The sequence below is a fragment of the Psittacula echo genome (genome assembly GCF_963264785.1).
Source record: "Psittacula echo genome assembly, chromosome: 1".
Taxonomy (NCBI): Eukaryota; Metazoa; Chordata; class Aves; order Psittaciformes; family Psittacidae; genus Psittacula; species Psittacula echo.
Genome location: NC_137735.1, coordinates 111,051,198 through 111,060,301, shown reverse-complemented (window position 1 = coordinate 111,060,301; position 9,104 = coordinate 111,051,198). Strand labels below are relative to the sequence as shown.

The 9,104-nt window shown below is 43.9% G+C and overlaps 1 pseudogene across 1 annotated transcript; it reads left to right on the top strand.

The window, feature by feature from the left end:
• Positions 1 to 290: 290 nt before the first annotated feature.
• LOC308217105 (small ribosomal subunit protein uS12 pseudogene) lies at positions 291 to 722 on the top strand (annotated as a pseudogene). The gene has a single exon. The product of its transcript is annotated as a small ribosomal subunit protein uS12 pseudogene (transcript).
• The last annotated feature ends 8,382 nt before the right edge of the window (positions 723 to 9,104 follow it).

Genomic DNA, 9,104 nt, shown 5'->3' with positions numbered 1-9,104 from the left:
TAATGCCATTAGAACTACACTTTAAGAGATCTGGATCACTCAAACAGAAAACTAGGGCATAACAAAAGGAAAAAGTATCCCACCCTGTAACTTAAGTTTTCCAGTACGTATACAGATTTTCAATTTTGTCACTGAAGGAGTGAAGAAGACCTACTCTGATACTTTTCACCTGTGCTCAGGAACTTATTCTTGCCTCTTTCATCCTCATAGCTGAAAGGACATGGAAACACACAAGCACATCAGAGTAAATTAGTGAATCCTCTTTCGTGCTTGGCAGCCAGGGAGGAAGGATGGGGAAGTGCTAAGGTCTCTGCACCACCTGGAAGCTCCATAGCCACCGTCGCGACCAGAAGTGGCACGATAAGCAGTACAAGAAGGCGCACTTTGGTACGGCGCTGAAGGCCAATCCCTTCAGCGGCACTTCACATACAAAGGGTACCGTCCTGGAGAAAGCTGGCATAGAAGCTAAACAGCCCAACTCTGCCATCAGGAAGTGTGTTAGAGTCCAGCTGATCAAGAATAGCAAAAAAATAACTGCTTTTGTTCCCAGCGATGGGTGCCTGAACTTCATTGAGGAGAACGATGAAGTTCTGGTTGCTGGTTTCGGACAGAAGGGTCATGCTGTTGGTGACATTCCTGGAGTTTGATTCAAGGTTGTCAAAGTAGCCAATATTTTTCTCTTGGCCTTGTACAAGGGCAAGAAGGAGAGACCAAGATTGTAAATTTCAATTAATTTGCCAAGAAGGTCAATAAAGATTTTGATTGAAAAAAAAGAGAAGAGATTCAGAGCAGCCCTGCAGAGAAGGACTTGGGGGTGTTGGTCGATGAGAAAATGAACATGAGCCGGCACCGTGCACTCGCAGCCCAGAAAGCCAACCGTATCCTGCTGCATCAAAAGAAGCATGACTAGAAATGACTAGTAATGATTAGCATGACTTCGACTTCCACCTGTCAAAGGAGGTGATCCTGCCCCTCTACTCTGCTCTCGGGAGACCTCACTTGGGGTATTGTGTGCAGTTCTGGTGTCCTCAACAGAAGGAGGACACAGATCTGTTGGAGCAAGTCCAGAGGAGCCCACGAAGATGATCAGGGGTCTGGAACACCTCCCGTATGAAGATAGGCTGAGAAAGTTGGGGCTGTTCAGCCTGGAGAAGAGAAGGCTGCATGGAGACCTCATAGCAGCCTTCCAGTATCTGAAGGGGGGCTATAGGGATGCCGGGGATGGACTTTTCATTAGGGACTGTAGAGACAGGACAAGGGGTAACGGGTTCAAACTTAAACAGGGGAAGTTTAGATTGGATATAAGGAGGAAGTTCTTTACTGTAAGGGTGGTGAGGCACTGGAATGGGTTGCCCAGGGAGGTTGTGAATGCTCCATCCCTGGCAGTGTTCAAGGCCAGGTTGGACAGAGCCTTGGGTGACATGGTTTAGTTTGAGGTGTCCTTGCCCATGGCAGTGGGGTTGGAACTAGATGATCTTAAGGTCCTTTCCAACCCAAACCATTCTATGATTCTATGAATACAGCTAAACTCTGGTCCAAGTAAGACCAATTCTTTTCCCAATAAGAGAAAAAGTGGCTGTATACCAATTTGTCAGTGGTTCAGTCCTGCAACCAGATCAACTCTCACTGTGAAATGCAAACTGCCAGAAGGTTCTCGTCATCCAGGCTGGGGCTCATAGGAGTGATGACCAATCAACATCAGAACTGGGTAACCAGTTCCTCAGTCAGGTTTCTAGGCCAGTCAGCTTTTGCAATTCTGAGATAAAACAGGGAAGATGCAGTCCTTTGCTGGACCCACTTAAAGTGTTTGCAGTTTTCAACTGGAGCAGGTAAGATAGTGCCTGTAAACTGATTTTTTCCTTTCTACCTTTTGCATCACTCCAGTTCCTGTTCCAGTAATAACCAAAAGAGATTTACCAGTAAAGCACACAGATTTAATAAATTTTTCTAAAACCAGAATTGGTTTATCATGTTTTTGGGGGTGAGTCTTCTTATTGTGTAGCGATGGTATTCCACTCACACATAGTAAATCACAAGACGTGAAGGAAAAGTCTCTTTCTAACTCGCTAACTATAATGAGAAGCTAGCTTAAATGTACCTTGGGTTGACAGGCATCCTTTACAGTCTCAAGCAGTTTGAGTCTAATACACCAGGATGGGTCTCATGTGACTGCTTACAAGCAATAAATAAGCAAGGTTTGCATGGTCTCCTTGACCACAGAGGCGTTTTTCACATACATGAGTGCTTGGCATAGAAAGCACTAATCATGGATAGGTCTTATGTGTTTGTTGGATATAGAATCTATCAGTCACACACAGCAGAAGTGTGATAGTGCACAGACTCTGCAAAGCAAATATACTCCTGGGAAGAACAGGATCAGAGCCACCAGCAGCAGCTGGAAAGATCTGAAAGGTCGTCTCTCAGTACAACTGGGCAGCGCAGGACAACATCACTGGTAGTCACTTGGGTGACAGTCACTTCCATGCTGTGGGGAGCAGGCTCCACTATAAAAACTTAAAAAAACCTTGATCTTTTTAAGTGTGAAAGATCCAGATCCAGAGAAGCTGTTCTTTAAAAAGCCTCTTAAGTAGCCTAGCAGTTGTGCAATGGCTGCAGGAAGTTCCTTACAGGACAGAGTAGATTTGTTTATATTTGAAACACCAAATCATGAAATAAGATACAGAAAATGCTATCTATGCTAATGAAATGCAGCTGACAGCCACTGATTCTTCTCAGCTTTTGTTTTTTTTTTTTTTTTTTTTCTTTTTTGATACTTGCAGTTACTCTCACATCAGGACTCTGCAGGGCTAAGCAGATCCAGAGCTCTCAGCATTGCTCAGTTTCAGAGGCTCACTATTTATTGGCAGGAGAACGAAAACTTTAAATAAATATATCACGATCACTATGACTGTATTCGAGTTATTCAGATAATGATAAGATGACATGGGGTAAATACTTGGAGTTGAGAGTAGCTCTAAAGACAGATGATCCGTCATTTATATTTAATCCATTTAAGAGACGTTTTTATCAGACAAAGATCAACCCACTGGGATCATTAATAGTTACATTTATAAAAAAAGCCAGCAGCCAGAGACCAACAGAGACAGACATAACACGAGTTAGTCTCACAGTCCAAAATCACCAGTAAATTTAGAACACACTTACATGGACATTTTGCTGTGCATGTTATTATTTAAACAGCATTGTAGTAAGAACATATACTTGTGTAATGAAAAACAACTACAAGGATCTAATCAAAATTCTCTGGAAAAAAGACCTCAGGAAAATGTGCGGCTCATCCTAAGTGGTTTTAACCCAGTAAGAGGAAAGGGAATTCAACAGCAAGTCTCCTATGCTGGAAAAGAACAGTCTGGGATCTTGTCTTACTTGTCAGAGACTAGGTAGGATTATGTGAAGCAATCTACAGTGGTATATACAAAGTATGTTAGATATCGTGAAAGGAATGCTTGCCTGGGTGCACTATAAACACCCTGCAGAGCTTTTGTTGATGTTAGGATCAACATTATGAGCTACCCCTAGGACCTTTGCAAACGCATCAGACGTGCTGCGGCTGCACTCGCCCGCTTAACCTCTGCCTCATGTGCACAGGCAAACTCAGCTTGTCTGAGGCTGGCTCTTCATCCAGCTGGCAAAAAAGTATCAGTAGCTAGCACATAAACCGGGGGTTGATCTCACACTGGATTCTTCGGGGTCATCCTGCACTGCACCAGTGTTTTCCCCTCTGCCTCTAGATAGGGACAGCAAGAATGAGGAAGATATCACAGTAGATGGGATGCAGAGTTAGAACAACAAAATTGAAATGTAAATTTTCTCTGGTGCTGTTTTCAACATCAGATTAATTCGTTCATGGTAGTTTTCTTTAACACCCAGACTTCTGCTTTTTTGTTTTGTTGGGCTTGGGCAGACAGGGGGAGGGATGCTCTAGGGCTATATTCAAATGCCCTTAATCAGGGAAACTTTCCATTAAGTTCACTGGTAGTTTTGCCTGCATAAAATACATTCCCAAGGGCCTCTTGGAGTTAGACTGTGTTTGACTTATTTTCAACACAATTCCTCTTCCAATCTATAATGACCTGTCTCTTCTGTGTGTACAGAGGTGTCTCAGTCCTACCCTCTGATGCCCTTCCCTTTCATTCCCATTCTCCAGAACCGTCCCAGCAGCCTTCAGATTTATAAGCTGTACATATAAGGTGAGCAGGCTTATAACTTCAGAGCTTCTGGCATGAGGTACAAAGTAATAGCAACAAAAACACTGACATATGCAGCTGTTTCTTTAAATAAGGGAAGGCCAAGCAAGGTGACCGCTGCCAGCCAAGTCTGAATGTATAAAGAGAACCACTTCCAGAAAGAGGGCTCACAAAGTTCTTGAAAGTGGGACCACCTCAGAGATGAAGTTAGTCCCTTCCCCTCCCCCAGTCTTCCCTGACCTGCTTCAAACTTGAGTAAATCAGTTTTTCCAAGCCCTTCACCCCCTCCCTTCCCTTGAGCAGCCTGATTTTTCTATGTGAGTGTTTTGGCAGATCTCAGAACAGTTTTACTTATTCATTTAATAGACACAAATAATGGTTCTGTTTCACCAGCTAATTATTTCACCAGTCTCACAGATGCATGCCTTTCCTGCACGCTCATCGAAGAGGAATCCAGTGCCTACACAAGCAACAATAATAATCTGATTAAAAACCTGATGCATTCTGACTCCTTTCCTTCAACAGGTTTTGCTCTGTGGATTTTTAAAAGCAAATTAAAAAAAAACCCCAAAGGTAAAAAGTAGCCCAATTTCTGCAGGACACAGCATGCAGGACATAAATGAAGAGAACCACTGGAGGTCACTGTGACAGAAAAGGAGAATGAGTCAGATGAAAGCAGGACCTCCAACGCACCAGTCACCCGTCTGAGGTGGTGGTGGTGTTGGGGGCTCAAAGGGTGAGAGAAGAGACTGCATCTCCAGTCTGACTTTACTGGAATTTGGAGGCACTGGCTGCAGAAGCAAGGCAGGAGACGAGGCTCGTGTCCACATCAAAAGCTTGACTTCTGACCAGCTTTCCCTCCAAAGAATCTCAAACTTTTATCTCCTGTATGTGTTTACTGTCTTCAATCTGACTGTGAAGCGTCCTGCCCTGCTCGGTCTCCCAGCTCTGCCCCACACTGAATAGGAGCTTTTGTAAAACACAAAGTTACGTTCTATCTTACATATATATAATGCCATTTTGCTTTCAGAAACGCTGTTTTTCCCAGCACCAAGGGAACATCAGATGCTTCGCCTCTGCCCCAGCTGGCAGCGGGCTTTTGCACCCCAGCCCTGTACACAGCACATGGGACTCATTCCTGAAAGGAGAATCACAAACTGGTTACAGCACCGCTGGCTCTCCAACCTATTTCCAAGAACTGCATAGCTTGAAATCCTTATTCGCTTTATTAATGCATGTGTAGGAGGGAGGGAAGGAAGCGTGGTGGGGGCGAGGGCGACAAGGCAAGAAACATCACGCCTTTCAAATGTAGGGGGTCATTTTCTGCTTTTTCCACTCTCCCCTTGCCAGCTGTTAAATCCCACGCTTCTCCAGAGATGCCTGCTGCCTGTGCGACAGAGGTATGTGCAGCAATCATCACTTGCAGTGGCTGAAATCACTTGGCTGGACCCACAGAAGAAGAGGTTTGCAAGTTCATTTGGAATAGGAATCAAAAATGCTATACAAGTTGGAGGAGTTGCTCTTTAGAGCCCCTCTTTTTAGCTTGCAGTTTTCTTTCCACCCCCTAGTCTCTCTCTCAGACCAATTTCTGCTGTGCCCTTAATCTACCCTGATGCCTTCCACAAGTTTCTGGTAACTTCATATTAAGCACAGAATACCTTATAAAAGCAGGAGAAAAGTGAAATATCTGCTATCAAATAAAAGAATAAAACTGAAGCTGCAAATGCTACATCTTGCAAATGATATCCCTTCAAGAGCAGCTTTCCTTTCTGCCTTGTTTTTTGTGTATGTCTGCATGTATTTTTGACTAATAACTATGTATACATGCACATGCACGTACGAGGGTGTGTGGGAGTGAGAGCCAGAGAGCATATAAAGGGTATTTGGGGATTCTTTGGTTTTGGACTCTCACACACAGTTGGGGGAGGCAAGTTATAAACATATAGGTAGATCCAAGAATGAATACTTTCATATTTGCAGATCATGATGGCTGCCAAATGCTAGCATTTCAGGGATGCATATTCACATGCAGCTGGCGACACACGTTGGAATATACCCAACATTTTGCCAGTTCGGTTCTAGACTTGAAATATCTCAGCAGACCCATATGTGGATCTTAACACTGAGTAGGGAATGTTTCCCCTTATTCTCCATACTCATTAACTAATAAGCAAGCAAAATGGTTTGCTGAGAATAGCAGAGTGGAAATAAATCCCTTACTAGAAATTCTGACCTTTTAGAAAGAGCAAATTATCCTTCCCAGGGCCTCCAAGTCAACCTGTTAGCTCCCTAACCTGGAGAAAGACACCAAAGCTTATTAGGCTCAATAAAAATCAACCCACAGTCATCCCCCTTTGGGACGCCTCACCTTCGTGATACTTTCTAGGCATTTGTGCTAAGCAGTTCATTGTAGCTGGACTTTTTATTTAATTCCTTTTTGTAAAGGCTATCACACAGCTCCAACATTCCCCAGTTTGTTTACTGCTAGTCTCACCAGTGAGCCTGGTGCCAGTTTTAATTAATTTGTTTTTCCAGTGGCAGCAACAATCTGTGTGGAAAGCAAAAACAGAGGGAAAGAATCTGGAATCAGCAAATGGTGTGCACAGCTGCACACCATAACTTCTGCTAGTGAAAGTTTTAATTCGGTTGATCAGAAGAAGAGAGAAGAGTTGGAGGCAAAGAAGAGGTGGAGTAGTGGAAGAAATATTGCAAGAGGAAATAGTAAAATCCAAGGCAGCTGGAGAATCTTGGAGTCATTATAATTAAGGCCCAACAGGTTACAATTTCTCCAAAAAAGAAGTCAAGACTAGAAACCAGCCAGCAGGTCTTCAGGAGGGATTGCTCAAAGATGTGTTTCTGAAATATATTGTAATGGAAACAGGAAGATTGCATTCTGCCTTCATTTCTCTTGCAGATAAGAACATTTCAACAGGACACAAAATGAGGGGGAAAAAAGTCATAAAGGGGAAGAAGACTACAGCAATCCAAAAAAGGAAGTAAATAAATTTAAAATCCAGAAGTTAAGAAACATTACTATTGGAGTGTAATATCCAAAATGACATTTCAAAGACCTCTTTAATAAGAATACGACAGGTAAATGATAAATTGGAAACCATGGCAAGAAAGTAAGTGTAAATATAGAGGTGACAAGAAAACATGCACATCACTTTTTCCTCAAAGGCACTACACAGTAGCCATTATTGGTTTTAGAAGCAAGTTTGCTAGTGAACAGACTGAATAGCTAAATATCTATATTTTGAAGTAATTAGGAGAGGTAATGGAAAAAAATATAAAATCAATAGTGCTATCTAAGCGGAGAGGAAGGCAGGAAGAACATCGCAAATTAACAGCAGGAAATAGAGTTTCAGCCTGCAATTAGAACAAACCTTCAAATGCTCAGAAAAGCATCCTCAGCATTTAGAGGCTGGTAGGTGAGTCACGAGTAAGAAGTATGGCTCCTGGTTTGTTTCTGGCTAAGCATCTTCTGATGTCAAGTCTTTCCCTCTAAAGGGAAAGAACTTTTTGTACTTTCTAGACCACCACATTTTAACCAACGCATTCATCCAGACGGATTCTGTCACTTGCCTTGCTGAAAGCTTGTTGTAGACCATGTTCATACCTCCACGGTCATAACTGCCTTTTATGCCTCTACTCATGAGATACTATTAACTGGCCCATGTTCAGAGGCAGGGGATGATCATGACTGTTGCTATTATTGTTAAGACTGAGCTCAACAGGGTAATTTAATCCTCAGTGAGCTTGGATGATTCCTTCCCCCTACAGCAAATCTATTTCACAGGAGCATGTAGGCTTTCATTTGACTGTCCATCTTGTAATTATTTTAATGTATGTGTTTGTGTGAGCTTAGGGAAGCTTCTACAACACTTTGGGCTGCATTTGAGTGTCCAGTACATCTAACCACTGTTTCTGGGTCAGATCTAGTCCTACCATCACTTCCAGATAACGGGTTCAAACCAAAAGCTGGTAGACCAAGCTAGAGATGACACAGGTGGAAAGTTTCAGAGTTACTACCAGAGGCCATGTTTCATCCTTCCTTTACAAGAGGGATGAGCCGACAGTGACAGCAGTCCTGCTTTTCTGGTGGGTCCTGAATTAGCACTGGTATCTGGATAAGCCTCCTCTCTCTCACAGTTCTTCCTTTCCTGTTGCTGATAAACCTGTCAAGAGGCTGCCACTCCTTTCTCTTTCCTGGTGAGCATTTCTAAGCAGTTAGCAGAAGTAAGGGAGAAGAGCAGAGGAGGGGAGAGCAGAGCGAAGAGAAGAGAAGAGAAGAGAAGAGAAGAGAAGAGAAGAGAAGAGAAGAGAAGAGAAGAGAAGAGAAGAGAAAGGGAAAGGGAAGGGAAAGGGAAGGGAAGGGAAGGGAAGGGAAGGGAAGGGAGGGGAAGGGAAGGGAAGGGAAGGGAAGGGAAGGGAAGGGAAGGGAAGGGAAGGGAAGGGAAGGGAAGGGAAGGGAAGGGAAAGGGAAAGGGGGAAGGGAAGGGAAGGGAAGGGAAGGGAAGGGAAGGGAAGGGAAGGGAAGGGAAGGGAAGGGAAGGGAAGGGAAGGGAAGGGAAGGGAAGGGAAGGGAAGGGAAGGGAAGGGAAGGGAAGGGAAGGGAAGGGAAGGGAAGGGAAGGGAAGGGAAGGGAGGGGAAGGGAGGGGAAGGGAAGGGAAGGCAAGGGAAGGGAAGGGAAGGGAAGGGAAGGGAAGGGAAGGGAAGGGAAGGGAAGGGAAGGGAAGGGAAGGGAAGGGAAGGGAAGGGAAGGGAAGGGAAGGGAAGGGAAGGGAAGGGAAGGGAAGGGGAGAAGAGAAAAAAGAGAAGAGGGGAGAAGAGAAAAAAGAGAAGGGAAGAGAAGAGAAGGGAAGAGAAGAGAAGAGAAGAGAAGAGAAGAGAAG